We start from the raw sequence: 17,578 nt of genomic DNA on the forward strand, positions 1-17,578 counted from the left end.
CTTCTCAAGAGAAACCTTACAGGCCAGAAGAGAATGGCATGATATATTTAATGCAATGAAACAGAAGGGCCTTGAACCAAGGATACTGTATCCAGCACAATTATCATTTAAATATGAAGGAGGGATTAAGCAATTCCCAGACTAGCAAAAGTTAAGGGAATTTGCCTCCCACAAACCACTTCTACAGGGTATCTTAGAGGGACTGCTCTAGATGGGAGCACTCCTAAAAAGAGCACAGAACAAAACACCCAACATATGAAGAATGGAGGAGGAGGAATAAGAAGGGAGAGAAATAATCATCAGACTGTGTTTATAATAGCTCAATAAGTGAGTTAAGTTAGACAGTAAGGTAGTAAACAAGCTAACCTTGAACCTTTGGTAACCATGAATCTAAAGCCTGCAACAGCAATAAGTACATATCTTTGAATAATCACCCTGAATGTAAATAGACTGAATGCACCAATCAAAAGACACAGAGTACAAGAATAGATAAAAAAGCAAGACCCATCTATATGCTGCTTACAAGAGACTCACCTCAAACCGAGAGATATACACAAACTAAAAGTCAAGGGACGGGAAAAGATATTTCATGCAAACAATAGGGAGAAAAAGGCAGGTGTAGCAGTACTAGTATCAGACAAAACAGACTTCAAAACAAAGCAAGAAACAAGAGATAAAGAAGGACATTACATAATGATAAAGGGATCAGCCAAAAAAGAGGATATAACCATTAGAAATATATATACACCCAACACAGGAGCACCAACATATGTGAAACAAATACTAAAAGAATTAAAGGAGGAAACAGAATTCAATGCATTCATTTTAGCAGACTTCAACACACCACTCACTCCAAAGGACAGATCCAACAGACAGAAAATAAGTAAGGATACCGACACACTGAAAACACACTAGAACAGATGGACCTAATAGACATCTACAGAACTCTACACCCAAAAGCAACAGGATACATATTCTTCTCAAGTGCACATGGAACTTTTTCCAGAATAGACCACATCCTAGGCCACAAAAAGAGCCTCAGTAAATTAAAAAAGATTGAAATTCTACCAATTGACCTCTCAGACCCCAAAGGTATAAAACTAGAAATAAATTGTACAAAGAAAGCAAAAAGACTCAGAAACACATGGAGGCTTAACAACATGCTCCTAAATAATCAATGGATCAATGACCAAATTAAAATGGAGATCAAGCAATATATGGAGACAAATGGCAACAGTACAAAGCCGCAACTTCTGTGGGACTCAGCAAAGGCACTTCTAAGAGGAAAGTATATAGGAATCCAGGCCTATTTAAAGAAGGAAGAACAATCCCAAATGAATAGTCTAAAGTAACAGTTATTGAATTTCAAAAAAGAAGAACAAATGAGGCCCAAAGTCAGCAGAAGGAGGGACATAATAAAGATTAGAGAAGAAATAAATAAAATTGAGAATGAAACAATAGGAAAAAATCAATGAAACCAAGAGCTGGTTCTTTGAGAAAATAAACAAAATAGATAAAACCCTAGCCAGACTTATTAAGAGAAAAAGAGAATCTACACACATCAACAGAATCAGAAATGAGAAAGGAAAAATCACGATGGACCCCACAGAAATACAAAGAATCATTAGAGAATACTATGAGAATCTATATGCTAACAAGCTGGAAAACCTAGAAGAAATGGACAACTTCCTAGAAGAATATAACCTTCCAAGACTGACCAAGGAAGAAACAGAAAATCTAAACAGACCAATTACCAGCAATGAAATTGAAGCGGTAATCAAAAAACTACCCAAGAACAAACCCCCCGGGCCAGATGGATTTACTGCAGAATTTTACCAGACATACAGAGAAGAAATCATGCCCATTCTCCTCAAAGTTTTGCAAAAAATAGAAGCAGAGAGAATACTTCCAGACTCATTCTATGAAGCCAGCATCACCCTAATACCAAAACCAAGGCAAAGACCCCACCAAAAAAGAATTTTACAGACCAATATCCCTGATGAACATGGATGCAAAAATACTCAACAAAATATTAGCAAACTGAATTCAGAAATACATCAAGAGTATCATACACCATGACCAAGAGGGATTCATCTCAGGGATGCAAGGATAGTACATTAAAAAAAATCCATCAACATCATCCACCACATCAACAAAAAGAAGGACAAAAACCACATGATCATCTCCATAGATGCTGAAAAAGCATTCAACAAAATTCAACATCCATTCATGATAAAAATCTCAACAAAATGGGTATAGAGGGCAAGTACCTCAACATAATAAAGGCCATATATGATAAACCCACAGCCAACATCATACTGAACAGTGAGAAGGTGAAAGCTTTTCCTCTAATATCGGGAACAAGACATGGATGCCCACTCTCCCCACTGTTATTCAACATAGTACTGGAGGTCTTAGCCATGGCAATTAGACAAAACAAAGAAATACAGGGAATCCAGATAGGTAAAGAAGAAGCCAAACTGTCACTATTTGCAGATGACATGATATTGTACATAAAAAACCCTAAAGACTCCACTCCAAAACTACTAGAACTAATATCTGAATTCAGCAAAGTTGCAGGATACAAAATTAATACACAGAAATCTGTGGCTTTCCTATACACTAATAATGAACTAGCAGAAATAGAAATCAGGAAACAATTCCATTCACAATTGCATCAAAAAGAATAAAATACCTAGGAATAAACCTAACCAAGGAAGAGAAAGACCTATACCCTGAAAACTGCAAGACACTCTTAAGATAAATTAAAGAGGACACTAACAAATGGAAACTCTTCCCATGCTCTCGGTGGGGAAGAGTTAATATAGTCAAAATGGCCATCCTGCCTAAAGCAATCTACAGATTCAATGCAATCCCTATCAAAATACCAACAGCATTCTTCAATGAGCTGGAACAAATAGTTCTAAAATTCATAAGGAACCACCAAAGACCCTGAATAGCTGAAGCAATCCTAAGAAGGAAGAATAAAGTGGGGGGGATCTTGCTCCCCAACTTCAAGCTCTACTACAAAGCCACAGTTATCAAGACAATTTGGTACTGGCACAAGAACAAAGCCACAGACCAGTGGAACAGAATAGAGACTCCAGATATTAACCCAAACATATATGGTCAACTAATATTCAGTAAAGGAGCCATGGACATACAATGGAGAAATGACAGCCTCTTCAACAGTTGGTGTTGGCAAAACTGGACAGCTACATGTAAGAGAATGAAACTGGATTACTGTCTAACTCCATACCTAAAAGTAAATTTGAAATGGATCAAAGACCTGAATGTAAGTCATGAAATCATAAAACTCTCAGAAAAAACATAGGCAAAAATCTCTTGGACATAAACATTAGCGACTTCTTCATGAACATATCTCCCTGGGCAAGGGAAACAAAAGCAAAATGAACAAGTGGAACTATATCAAGCTGAAAGCTTCTATACAGCAAAGGACATCATCAATAGAACAAAAAGGCATCCTACAGTATGGGAGAACATATTCATAAATGACATATCCGATAAAGGGTTGACATCCAAAAATATATAAAGAGCTCATGCACCTCAACAAACAAAAAGCAAATAATCCAATTAAAAAATGGGCAGAGGAGCTGAACAGACACTTCTCCAAAGAAGAAATTCAGATGGCCAACAGGCACATGAAAAGATGCTCCACATTGCTAATAATCAGAGAAATGCAAATTAAAACCACAATGAGATATCACAAGACAAACAACAACAAATGCTGGCGAGGTTGTGGAGAAAGGGGAACCCTCCTACACTGCTGGTGGGAATGTAAATTAGTTCAACCATTGTGGAAAGCAGTATGGAGGTTCCTCATAAAGCTCCAAATGGAAATACCATTTGACCCAGGAATTTCACTTCTAGGAATTTACCCTAAGAATGCAGCAGCCCAGTTTGAAAAAGACAGATGCACCCCTATGTTTATTCAGCACTATTTACAATAGCCAAGAAATGGAAGCAACCTAAGTGCCCATCAGTAGATGAATGGATAAAGACGATGTGATACATATACACAATGAAACATTTTTCAGCCATAAGAAGAAAACAAATCCTACCATTTGCAACAACATGGATGGAGCTAGAGGGTATTATGCTCAGTGAAATAAGCCAGGCAGAGAAAGACAAGTATGAAATGATTTCACTCATATGTGGAGTATGAGAACAAAGAAAAAACTGAAGGAACAAAACAACAGCAGAAACACAGAACCCAAGAATGGTCTAACAGTTACCAAAGGGAAAGGGATTGCGGAGGATGGGTGGGAAGGGAACGATAAGGGGGGGAAAAAGAAAGGGGGCATTACGATTAGCATGTATAATTTGGGGGGAGGCATGGGGAGGGCTCTGCAGCACAGAGAAGACCTATAGTGATTCTACAGCATCTTACTATGCTGATGAACAGTGACTGTAATGGGGTTTGTGGGGGTACTTGGTGATGGGGGAAGTCTAGTAAACATAATTTTCCTCATGTAATTGTAGGTTAATGATGCCGAAATAAATAAATAAATACATAAAAAGATCATGGTTGCCTGGGGTGAGAGGGGAGGGTGACTGAGTGCAAAGGGCCCCGGGCGGAACTTTCTGAGATAATGAAAACGTTCCCCATTTTAACTGTGGCAGTGGTTACCCAAATACATGCATTTATCAAAACTCATTGAACTGTGTGCTTAAAATGGATGCTTCTGCTGTGTGTAAATTATACCTCAGTAAATCTGATTGTTAAAAAGGAAACAAAAAATAACATTGGAAGTCTTAGTGGAATTGCATGATTTATGCACTAATTTTAGAAGAATTAAAAAAAATAACACTACAGTTCCCATCCTGTGTCCTGGCATGTGTCTATGTTTGATTCCAGGACCATTGTGCACATACCCATAGCCTTAAATGTCAGTGAGGTATGTCTCATGCACAGATTTCCAGTCTCAACCTCTTCTCTGAGCTCCAGACCCCCAAACTGCCACTTGACATTCTCACGCTTAGTTACTCAGACCAACTTCAACCCAAATTATGAAACTAAGCTTGTGATCTTCCTGCTCAGAGCGGGTTCCTGGTACATCTTGTTTTACTAAAGGGCACTTACAACTCGGCAATCTCTTTCCGCTCCAAGCCCAGACCATCACAGCCCTGGTTCTCCGCCTTGGGAGTCTCTCTGCAACCAGGGAACGTTTCACTGCCCTTCCACCTACCTCCCTCGTCTAGTAGGACTATCCCCCACCCCCAGGACTGCAATAGCCTCATTGCCCCTCCTGACTTAATCTGGGTGCTCTCGGTTCACTCTCCATTGCATGGTAGGGTGGTTTTCATGCAGTGTTAACCCCCTCCTTGCATCTCCCTATGCCTGAAACTCTCCCGTGATTTTTCTACCGCCCTTGGATCAAGGCCAGAACCTCGTGGCCTCCCCGCCTCCCTGGGCCCGCCCCTCGCCCGCCGCCCCCTGGCTGTTGGGGTGGGCGGACGCCTTCTGCGCGCTCTTCCCCTCGCTGCTGCACCGGCCTGGTTCTTGTCTCCTAATCCTTCCAATTTCATATTTCCTTCAAATAAGGATGCTTTCTCTGGTAACTGCCCTCCCCCCACCTGATCAAATCTTCTTGGTCACTCTCATGACCTCGCACCTCTCTTTCACTGGCACTTAACATGATTGTAGTTACGTGTTTTTTTCATGACCAGCTCGATCAACCAAGCACGAGGCCCGAATAATTTCATGATGGCGGCCGGTGGGCGGGCTTTACGCTCCTCCCCGGAAGCCAGGCCCGCCCTCCCCAGGGCGCCTACCCAATCCTATAAAAGGGTCTGGTGCGCGAGCCCACGCTTTCCTGGACGGCTCTCCCGCCAGCCGCGAGAGACGCACACCCGGAGGCTGACACTCGAGCCACAGTTGGGGCCCGAAGGCACCTGTGCGTCTCCAGCGCCTGGCACCTCTCTTTGGGGCCGAGTCTCCTGATACCCGGACTTCCCGGCCCAGCAGTGAAGAGGTCAGCAGCAGGAGGATCAGGTTTGTGTCCGGGTGTCCGTGGGAGAGGGGTGGATTTTGTATTGTCCAGGTAGGGGCAGAATCCCCAGCATCCTAGGACCAGGGACAATTCCCCAAATGGCACCTAGCTTCCCACTGCCCCTCCCTATCTTTGTTCCCACCTTCCCCACCTTCTTGGCCTCTTTCCTCTAAGAAGGGGTAATTTCTCCACTTAGTCAAAGTAAATCTCATTTCTCCTACCTTAACCTACAGGATCTGGGATAAATTAGTGAACCTATCTCTAGGCCAGTCCCAGCTGGCTCCTCCTGGAAAACAGTTTAACACATCCAAGTCTCACCCAAGTCACCACCCCCAAACCCCTCCTCCACACCGTGTCCCCAGAGCTGCCAGCTCAGCTCACTCTCTGCCTGAGCATCCGGGGTCTCAGCAGGCGCCATGAGTCCCAGGAGTGGTGCTGGCGAGACTGGGCTGTGCTTGGCACTTGTGAAACAAGGGTGTGGTTTGAACCCCCTGACTAACCCATTTTCGTCTCCTGGACAGATTCTTGATGGAAGAACAAGGATCTCCCAGCTCAATGGCACTTCCTCAAGGTACTGTCAAAATGCCTATCACTTCCTTTTTAATATTTTTCTGGTTTTTTATTCTACTTTTGGTATTTAGACAACCATTTTCATCTGCTCGAATGGCTCCTCTCGTGTTCTTCATTCTCTAAACACCATGTTTCCACTACTACTCACTTGTTTCCCTCCATTTTAGATTGTGTGATTTTTCCCTCTATGGCAGAGAACTATTCAGCTATAATTCATCCATTCCCACCATCACCACCACCGCCACTCACCAAAAGCACCCCACCACCCACGCCAGCCCCCACCCACCCTCTGCTCCCCATCCATCTCCCAGTAGAATTTCACTGTTCAAAATGGAGCCCTCTAGTCAACCAGGTTTACTTTCCCCTCTTGCATAACTTTTCAATTTTCTGCAACTCACTACTTGGGCAATAATTTACTTATCAACCACTAATCCATTCTCAAACTCTTCCCCAGTTGTTTAAATTCAAACACCATCAAGCATACTCTCAGTGTCACTTTCTCGAAGCATTTCTGTCACTCTCCTCTGACCGGATCTGGCCTGGATTGCTGCCCTAAGCCACCTCCCAGCCCTCACCCTGAAATCTCTTCACCATCACTGGGGGCAATTCCTTCCCCCTTTGGAATTTTATCCCCTGTATCTTAATCTGGTGTCTTTTTCTTGATTTGTTTTTTCTCTTTCGTAGAGCAAATCCTCCAGTAGCCTTCTAGGAAGACATATATCAAAAAAAATTATTTGAGATACATTCAAAACTCTCCCTGATTTATAAGTGATAGTTTGGTGAGGTGTTGAATTTTAAGTGAGAAATCCTTTTTCCCTCAGAATTTTGAAGATACTTTTCTATTGTCTTCTAGATTCTAACATTGCTTTTGACATGTCTGTTCTTTGAGACGTCCTGATTTTTCTGACCCTTTGCATATGACCTCTCTCTCTCTTTCTCTCTCTCTGGAAGCTTTTACCATCAGTCCTTTGTCCTCAGCAGTCCAAAATTCTATAATAAGCTTTGGTGATACTGTGCCTCTGATTTTCTTACATTTATCCCTATTTTTCATTTTGGATTTTTGTCCTCTTTTCTGGAAGATTTCCTCAATTTTATCTTTCAAAACTTCCATGGAGATTTTCTGCTCTTGTAATTTTAATTTCAAAGAGCTCTTTGTTTTTCTGAATATTGCTTTAAAAAGTCTCCTGTAATTGCTTCACGGTATCATTTCTTCTTTCATCTCTCAGAAGGTATTAATGATAGATTTTTTTGAATGTTTTATCTGTGGCATAAACTGTTGCCTCCAAGTTGCTTTTTCTGTTTAATTATCTGTTCCCTGTCTCTCATGTTAGGCCTTTCTTCTGACGTTTCACAACCCCTGGTAGCCTGCAGGCATTGAAAAGGGGGCCCTGCGATGCTGAATGGTAGCTCGAGCCAGCAGTGGGGTGTGTTCACTGTGGGCCCCACAGAACTTACATGGCTGAGCTGTCAAATTGGGGAACCCAAGTGTCCATTTCTTAGACTTTTCTCTTAGACTTACACAAATTTTCCAGGGAAAACTCTTCAGATGGTCTTCAGGGCCAGCTCTCTCCTTGGTCAGATTTCCACAGGTGTGTGTCTGATTTGGGCTTTCTGTTCCATCCTGTTGCTCAGTCATTTACCTCTGTTCAAACACCACACTGTCCTCACCTATAGCTGCATGCTACTCTCTATGATAAACCAAGAACCTTCACCTTGTTCTTTTTCTGGAAGGCATTAAAATTTGATAGCTATTGTCAAATTGTTTGACATAACATTTCTCTCAGTAGACTGAGTGTCCTAAACCTTTTTATCTTTGCCAGCTTGATAGATGCATGACAATGTCCCTATATTTAATTTGAATCGCTTCATTATATATGAGTTTAGCATTCTACATATATATATGGACCATTTGCTTTTCTTATATGGACTGCCTTATGGTTGCTCTTTGCTATTTATTTTCATCTATTTAGTTGTTTATATTATTGATTTTTAAGTGTTCTTTGCTTTTCTGGGGTTTGTAAATTCAGATTTTCTTTAGTCAATTAAGTATCTCTCGACTACCCACCCTTCTACTGGGACTACATCTAGATCAAGAAAGGGGAATATAATTTACATACTATCACTTAATTGGAAAGAATGTTCTGGTCCTAGGTCCATGCAGCCACCCTGCTTTTGTTTCCACCAATGTCTCGTCACTAGTCCATGCAGGTCACTCTGAGCCCTCTAGGTCCCATCAGCAAGGGCCGTGCCTGACCACCAGCCCTCCCATAGCTCACCCAGGCTTCTAGAGGTACAAGGAGCTCCGAGCCGGAGTCGGGGAGAGCAGATGTCAATGGCTCTGAAGAGCCATGTGGGTCATTTAAGACAGTTAAATAAAGCATAGACTTTATAAGCCCTGGATCTCCAGGTACTCACATTTTCTGAGGCTCAAAAACACTCAAATGTTTTCATCTATTATATGTGTCCTCAGTTCCAAAACTCTCCTTGCGCAAATATGGGCAAGACTAGTGTCCCTTTCTTTCATGCCAGCTCCTGAGTACAGAGAAAGGAGGTCAGAGGGGCCCCCAGCAGGGCTGTCTGTGTGTCACGGTTCATGACGTCACCCAGAGCCTGCGGGGAGAGCACCCATGTCTCATCACTCCCACTGTGGTGGGACTCTGACCTTTTTGCAGATGGATTTAAGGTCTTAACATGAGTTTGAGTGTTGCTGGCCAAGAGCTGTGGAAAAGATTCACCCATGAGATGATCTGATCCTGGCCCTCTTTTGGATGATGGTTGTGGGGAAAGAGGGCGTTTGTTGAAGTATTCACAATTTGGTCGGTTGTAATGGGTCTATTGGAGTCACTATTGATTCTGAGTCTGCCAGCCCCAGGGGCCTCCTGCTCGCCTGTGACCCCCCTACTGTGAAAGTCCCACCCCAGCTTTGTCTCCTCCTATCCGTGTCACTCACCTGCCATCTTCCTTGCCATGCACTGCCCTGGCAGCTGAGTTCTGCCCACTGCTGCCCTGAAGCTGCTCTCACCAATCCCAGGGCCACCCTTCCCAACTGGGATGGCCACACCTGGGCCTGCTGTGTCCTGCTTGTAACACTGTCGGCAGCTCACCATGTCTTGATCTGTTCCCTGCACCTTGTGTCTGGGTGCACCCTCCCAATTTTCCTCCAGTCAGTGGTCCTGGCAGGGGCTAGTTCTCTACCTTCCCCTTAAAGGTTCACAGTGGACTTGAGGTTCTATGGGGACCTTACCTGCCTCCCCCATTCTCCCAGGTGGTCTGTGCCAGCCCCCATGAGAGTGATGACTAGCTCTGTGTAGATGACTCCGAATCCACCTCCAGCCCAGCCCTCGCCCACACCCTCATCTATTTTCTTGCATCTTCACGTAGATAATGCACAGACACCTTACCAGCGTCAAGGCCAATACTGAACACATTCTGTCACCCACCCCCGCACCTTCTCCCTTGAGCTCAGGGAAGCAGCTTCCATCCTCTTTGTCGGGGGAAGGAAAACAGGGTGGGGCACTTAAGGATGGTCAGGTGAGTGTCCTGCAAACAGATGAGGCCGGGAGCCCCACTCGCCTGGTCCTCACCGGCCTCGGCGTTCTGCTGCAGGTCTCTGTACTCCTCTTCCCAGGCCTCCTGCAAACCTCCCCAGAGGACAGCAACCCTTCCCCGCACTCCTTCCCTTCTATTCCCAGCATTTCATTTCCCAGAGTCTAACTGTGATGTCATTGCTCCCCTCCTTAAAATCTTTCACGGGGCTCTCCTCTGATCTTTGGATAAGCTAAAACCTGGCTTAGCTTAAAGAGGTCTTTATGGGCCCACCTCCTGCTGTGCTGTCCCACCCTAGGCTAGCCAGCTTCTGTCAGTTCTGGAAACCTACCCCAGCCCCCAGTCCTCGCCCTCCCTACCCGCCCTGTTAGCTCCCCGTCCAGGTCCCTGAGGTCATGGCTTACAGGTTTATGTTAACTCCTGCAGCCAGACTCACTGCCTCCACCTCCCAAACTCATGTTAGGATGTGGACTTAAGCCAGGTATTGTCCTAAGCAATTCATTCGCTGGAGGTGGCTCAGTCCTTGTAATACCCCAGGGGTGGGCATATTGCATCAGTTCCTGAAAACAGAAATTGAGGCCCAGGCAAATTAAGATAAAGTCCCAGACACCCTGGATCCAGAACCACCTCCATTGTGATCCCCTAACAAGTTCACTCACCAGGTTGTTGCCTGTTATTGTCACTTCATTCTGTCCTGTCTCTATTATTGAAGTTTAAGCTGAGTGCGTGCAGGAGCTGACCTTTTTAGTCAAATAGAACCTCTCTAGGGAGTCTAGACCCAATTGATCTGTCAGTAAGATGAGGATGGTGATGCGCAGATGGCCAGGTGGGGGTGGACGCTACATGAAATGGCCAGCAGGAAGGGCCAGGCCTGGAAGAGGCTCACAGCTCCCCATTCTCCTTCCCTCCAGCTTCTGGATAATCCCTGATCTCTTTCTCTATGCTTTTTCTATGTCACCTCAGATGAGCCTCCTGGGCAGCCAGGGCCTCCTGGTGTGGAAGGTGAAGACCCCGTGGGAGCAGCTGTCCCTGCAGAGCTACACCGTCCTTCAAAACCCTTTGCGTATGTGAAACCCATGAGATGTGAGGCCCCTGCTTCCACAAAGAGAGGCCAAGGCCGCCGTGGGGGAAGGAGCCAGCGCGCGGAGAGAGGCCGCCGCAGCAGGGCAGACCTCCCCAGGGGCCCCAGCCTCCAGGCCGGGCCAGAACGCTGGCAGGGACCAGAGTGGCAGGTAGAGCCTGGCCATCCTGTGGAACCAGAAGCGTGGCAAACCCCATCCTTTCCTGTTACGGAAGCAGCAATGGTGCATGAAGATGCACAGCAAGGCCACAGCCCCACCGTGTTCCAGCCTGGGGTGGGACCCTATGGGTTGCCAGATGCCCCTGGGGATTGGATTTTCATGGAGTCCCTCGCTTCAGCCACCTACCCCTGCATAGGGTTCAATTCCCTGACAGGCTCAGTTTTGTTCTTCATGCCGACCTCCTTTGGCACCTATGTATTCGAGGTCCCAGCATTCCTCACCCACATTCCATGCTGACCTCAGTCGCTGCTGGTCTCCCCATCTCTGACCTGGAAATTCCCTAATTATTCCTTCCTCCCAGCCCAACCCTGTCCCCATTCACTCCTCCCATCCACGGCAGAACCTCTGTTTTGTATTGCCCAGATTGAGTGTGCAAACCTCCTCCCAGGGTCCAGGCAGGGTCCCATGTCTGCTTCTCATGCCAGTCTGGCCTCTGTATGTTTTATCAAAGATGCACATGCATGCATGCTTCAACTCTTGCTGAAATAAATTAGTCTTCTCTTGTCCTCCTCTGGCTGAGTCTGTTCAGGCTGCTATAACAAAACACCACAGACTGCATGGCTTATAAACAACAGACATTTATATCTCACATTGTGGAGGCTGGAAGTCCAAGATTATGGGCAGATTCTTAGCCTGTGAGAACCTACTTCTTGCTGTGTCCTTACATGGCTAAAAGGGTGAGGGAGCTCCCTAGGGTCCCTTTTATAAGGACACAAATCCCATTCAAGAGGATACATATTCATGACCTATTCACCTCCCAAAGGCCCCACCTTTAATATCATCACATTGGGGGCTAGAAATTTCAAGGTATATCTTTCGATGGGATTCAAATGTTCAGTCTACAATAGCCTCACCACTATGTTTTTCATTCCCAAGATGTATAAGCACCAAATATTTTAGAAATAAGGACACAGTGGAAGAGCAAAAGAGGAAAAGTTTGCATCCAAGGAAACAGCCAATAGAACATTCAGAAGAAGACTTTGGAGAGTATATTAATGCTCTCAGACCGATATGGGATGATAAGAAATCCCTGTCACAATAGCATCTACATAAAAGCCGATCTGAGATGCTTGAGATGGAAAATTAAGTTGTTGGAAGACAAGATTATGTTGCGATTTGAATCGCAGATGGACAGGGTGAAGAAAAATTAGTAAACTACATGTTTGGGCAGAGGGAGCCCCCAGAACATGGTGGGCAGGATACCTTGTCCATACTGACAGTAGCTCCAGAAGCTGGGGTACCCGACAGGTTCTCCCACGAGGACAGAACATTCAGACGAGAGCAATACCTGAAGTTTGGCTAATTCCTCCACCCTGAAGAGGAACATGTATGCCAAGCAGGTATAAGAATAAGACACACTTGGTTGGAGTGTGGTACCAAGCAGGTTCCCAAAGCTACCTGAGAGGTGAGACCCAAAAGGAAAACAGCCTGACATCAGACTTCCCTCGACAGCATCAGGGAATCTGAGAAAGCAGCGGGATGACACCCTCAAAGCTTGGAGAGGCGATAGAGTCTAGAATCCTATACCAGTCAGAGATACTCTCGTGCTCAGGGCCAGGTGATAGACACACAGGAGGCTCTGGAACTCCTGTAGCTCTTTCCCAGCTCGGGGAGGGGAAACAGGAGAAAAGGAGTCTGAATCCTAACCAAACTGGGCCTGAAACATGAGCTTCCTCTGAACTTCAACATACACAGGCTAGAAGCTCCAGTGGTGCAATCGGTTAGCGCACGGTCCTTACACGACATACACAGGCTAGTAAATTCCCTGACCATTGAAGCCAGTTTTGAGTTCAGTTTTGTTACCTATAGTGAAAGCACAGATTTATCTCAGCCAGGAAAAAAAAAAAAGTCAGAGGAAGTGGGATGGAAGAGACCAGTAAGCAAGGAAAATAAACTGTCTAAATAAGCATGACTGGAAGAAAGATGAATAACCTGGAATTGAAAGTCCAGAGACATTAACATAGAAATCTGGGGGACAAGGGAGTTCAGGAGGAGCTAAAAATTACTAAAATTCTTATCTAGTACCTGGAGATTTTAGAGATGCTGAATATGAGACATTTTTAACTTTGTGTACCGATTGTTAACTAAGTGCACTGAAATATGACTTAAAATTTCAAACAGATTGAGGGAAAAGTGAATCAAAGAACATTTATGAATCAAACAAAAGGCATAGGAGGTTAATAGAAACAAAGAGAAAGCATGACACACTTAAAATGCTAAATAAGGAATAAGTAGCTTGATGGCAGCTTCCTCCCATGTTCCTGGCTTCAGTGGGAATAGTGTGTTTTGCCATTAAGTAGGGCGTTTCCGGGAGGTTTCCCATAGATATGCTTGATCAAATTGAGATTGCGCCCATCTTCTCAGGGCTTGATAAAACGTTTATTACGAATTGGATTTTGTTTTTTATGAAGTAGGCTTTGACTGGCTGATGTTAAGACTCATTTGTAAGAGAAAACGTTCAAGGAAAATGCAGAGATTTTGTTCCCATCAAAGATTTTTTCTCATGTGCCCAACTCACCTCTCAAACTCTTTTATTTGGCTTTTATTGTAGTACAATTCCTTTATGAAAATTTTACAGTTTTCTTCTTACCACAGAGTTTGCAATAACCAGGGGAAAAAAAGGTAGAAAGGAAAGACAAAAAGATAAAGAAAATGTCTGCTCTCAGTTCCTGCTGCTCCAGCCCCATAATCATACAAGCCTATACCAACAATATGTGTATTTAAGGCATTGTTAGCGGTCTGATTTTACAAAGATGGGGTATACAATCCGCCCAGGGTAGCGTGGAAGTGACTGCAGGGTCCAGGGAGGTGGCATAAGTGTGGCAGGTGTGCTGGGGACGGGTGTCTCAGTGGGGCTCCTTCACCATCTGCAGTAAGCAGGGGCAGCTTGGTCTGGGAACATGCCACAGGCCAGCAGGGGCAAGTCTGAGTGGGACCTGCTTCTTGCTTTCCACTGGGAGGTCTCCTCAGTGAGCCTTCCAGGCCCCACCCTGGGCTAACCCATGCCCGGGCAACTTCTGGGTCAGTCAGTGCCCTGCCGTCTCCCGGGGAGCTGGGTGTCTCTCTGCAAGATGCACACACGTCCAGTTTTGCAGCATTCTGTACTGAGGGGCTGTTTCCAGGGACTTGCCGCTTCCCAGAATGCTTTGGGGAACATCTGTACCTGGAGTCTGAAGTACCAGTTCTTTTAATTTCATAAAACAAATCCTCAAAGTGAGATTCCTATGTCAAATGGTATGGCCATGTTTTATTTTAATAGACCTTAAGAAATTGCATGCAAATTAGGTCATATCCATGTCATTTTCCACCGGCAGTATGTGAGGGCACCAATTTCCCCACAGTGTTCCCAGCAATAAATGTCAGGACTCTATAATTTTTGCCAGTCTCTTGAATAAAAATATGTCATTATTGTTCTAATTTGAGTTGTCTGGACAACAAATAAGGTTTAGTACCTTTTAATGCATTTATTGGCCATTTTTATTTCTTTCTTTGTTAAGAGCCTATATATATACTTTGTACAGTTTTCTATTGGGTTTTAAGTCTTTTTCTTATCAATTTGGAGGAACTTCTGGCATATGAGAAATGTGATACTCTTTCATACGTACTGCAGATACCTCACCGTTTGAACATCCCTCTTCCAACTTCCTGAGGGTGTCTTGTGCCCACCTGTCCAGCTGACCTCAGCCCACAGCCCACTCCTCCCTGTGCCCCACTCCTTCAGTTCCTGCAGGGGCTCTGCCCACTCCCGCCATGGCCAGAGGGTCACATCTGCCACAGCAGGTGGCCCTCCTTGCCCCAGTGTGGAAAATGTTTTCTTAGTCATTTCAAGATCACCTTCAGTCACTTGGCTGTTAAATCATAGTCCAGGTAAACTAGTCCAATTCAGGATTTTCACTCTAGCTCTCAGGGTTTCCCCATCCTCCTCCTTTGGGGAAGTTATACCAACATTTCTGGATGACTTGCTAATTTCCAGGCATTTGGAGGCTTTTTTTTTTTTTTGCATTTTATGTCCCTTTAATTCTTTTGTTTAATAATATCTGCATTAGATGGTGACTAATATTGAGACACATATTCAGCTCTTATTAATAGATTTTAATCCTGAGACTTGAAGATGAGTGGTCTCTGTATATTATATAGCTATGTCCTTACTTAGGAAGGAGAATTTCTTCAATAATAAATTTAAATCAAGATATTAAAATCTACTTGCTGCTCACTATCACTAGAAGATGTGTATCTTTATACCTTCATGTTAAATAGGGAAGCAAAAAGCCTGTTCTACACCTTAAAGTGACCTGATAATTAGGACATCTTTCAGGACCTGGAAGTACACTCATTAAAAGGCTGGCATCGAATGCCCCTTTTGGTATCAAAGGAGCCCCTGCAGGAACTGGAGGAGGGGGTCACAGGGAGGAGTGGGCTGTGGGCTGAGGCCAGCTGGTAGACACTCAAATGGTAGACACTAGCCATCTGGGTCCACCCATCTGGGCTTTGGGCCTTTCTCCTGCTTCCTCTCGTCACCAAGTCACCTGATATTCCTCCAGATGCCTCAGGTCTGTCCAGTAGAACTTTAGGAGCCTGCTCTACCCTCAGGCAGGTGGGGGAACCCCAGTCACACTTGCCTCAGACCCTTTGCTAAGATATTCCCTGAACTAATTTTAACTCTATTGTTTATTCAAAGATGGCAGGACCTCTAGCCTGTAACTGCCTTTTCTAGCTTCTCTCTGATCTTCCTTTCCCTCCCAGCTCCACTCACCTTTGGCCATGGAGGGGCAAGTTCCACCCACATCCAACACTCCCACTGACCTACCCCCCTCCCTGCTTCCAGCTCACAGGATCTCACTTTGCCTGGCAGGGTGGGGGGAAGGGGTCCAGATGTTCAAAGATGCTTTTATGCCTCTTTGTAGCAAAATTTTTCCCCCAGAATGCTTTGGGGCTCTAGATTTTGATAATCAAAATTAGTATTTGGGGACTTCATATTTCAACTATGAATTTCATGAGTGTATTTTGAAGGTTAATAAAAAAGATGCACACCCAACAGCAGAGAATCATTTCATAATTTTTATATTTGGAATCATGTAGCAACCCTGCTGTACCAATAGACTGTGGGTGTAGAATGTTATCAACAGGTCCAGGATGTTCAGAGAACAACTAGGGTAACAATTAGAATCAGATTTAAAGGCTCACAACACTGCTGAAACAAGTAACTCTCTGAAACAAATAAAAGCTTATTTATCTCAAATTGAAAAAGCTTGGAGCTACACAGTCCAGCCAGAACTTATATGGCAGCTTCAGGATCTTTAGTCTTGCTGCTCTATTCTAGCATGTGGCTTCCAGGCACATAGTCCCCCTCACAATCCAAAATGGCTGCTGGAGCTCCAGACATCACATCCTAGTTCCAAGAAGTAAGAAGAAGAAGAAAAAAACCAAGCTTTAAGTCAAGTGCCTTAGATCAGCCTTCCTGGAAGTCTAGCCCAAACTTTCTTATCTCATTAACCTGAACTTTGATACATGATCACACCTGGTTGCAAGGGAGGAGGAGAAATAAAACCTTTTAGCTGAACCCAGTGTTATTTCAAATAATGTCAGGGTTTATTTTGAGGAAGGAGAGAGTAGACATGAAGTGGCAAAAAGCAGCCCCCAATATAACAATAAAATAAATTGTAGGGAAAATAAACATCTCTTAATACCTTTAAAAAGCATCCCACCATAAAACCATTTTGCTGGGTAAAAATTGCTGCTGATATTTTAAGTAGAAGTGGGTCTGTTGGACAGTTAATTTAAGAGAAGCCCACTTTAATGATGGTACCCACTTTCTACCCATAAGTGAGGTATCCATAAATGTATGTCTCTGTTTCTTCACTTGTGGAGAAATGTGGGGCCGACTCATTTTTCACCCACCATTAAAGCTTGATATTACAGGTTTCCCCTGCTCCCTGAAAGCAGAGCATTCCTATGAAACCTTTCCTAAGCTGAAATGGCATAAAGTGAAGAAGCAATTACCATTCACTTACGGAAAAAATTTTGAGTTTTTCCAGACCCAAACAATAACCTCTCTTAGTTTGTTCTGATACCTTAAGACACAGCTTGCTAACGGACCCACAAAATAAATCAATATAAAGCCCAGATGTGCATGGACCAGTCCAGAGC

General features: G+C 44.3%; 1 long non-coding RNA gene across 1 annotated transcript; it reads left to right on the forward strand.

Annotated features, from left to right (window-relative positions):
* Window positions 1–5,849: 5,849 nt before the first annotated feature.
* Window positions 5,850–11,931, forward strand: LOC140848148 (uncharacterized). The gene is made up of 3 exons (XR_012128691.1): window positions 5,850–6,016; window positions 6,536–6,585; window positions 11,094–11,931. It is a non-coding gene; the product is annotated as an uncharacterized lncRNA (long non-coding RNA).
* Window positions 11,932–17,578: the final 5,647 nt, after the last annotated feature.

Source organism: Manis javanica, chromosome 3, assembly GCF_040802235.1.
Source record: "Manis javanica isolate MJ-LG chromosome 3, MJ_LKY, whole genome shotgun sequence".
NCBI classification, from domain to species: Eukaryota; Metazoa; Chordata; class Mammalia; order Pholidota; family Manidae; genus Manis; species Manis javanica.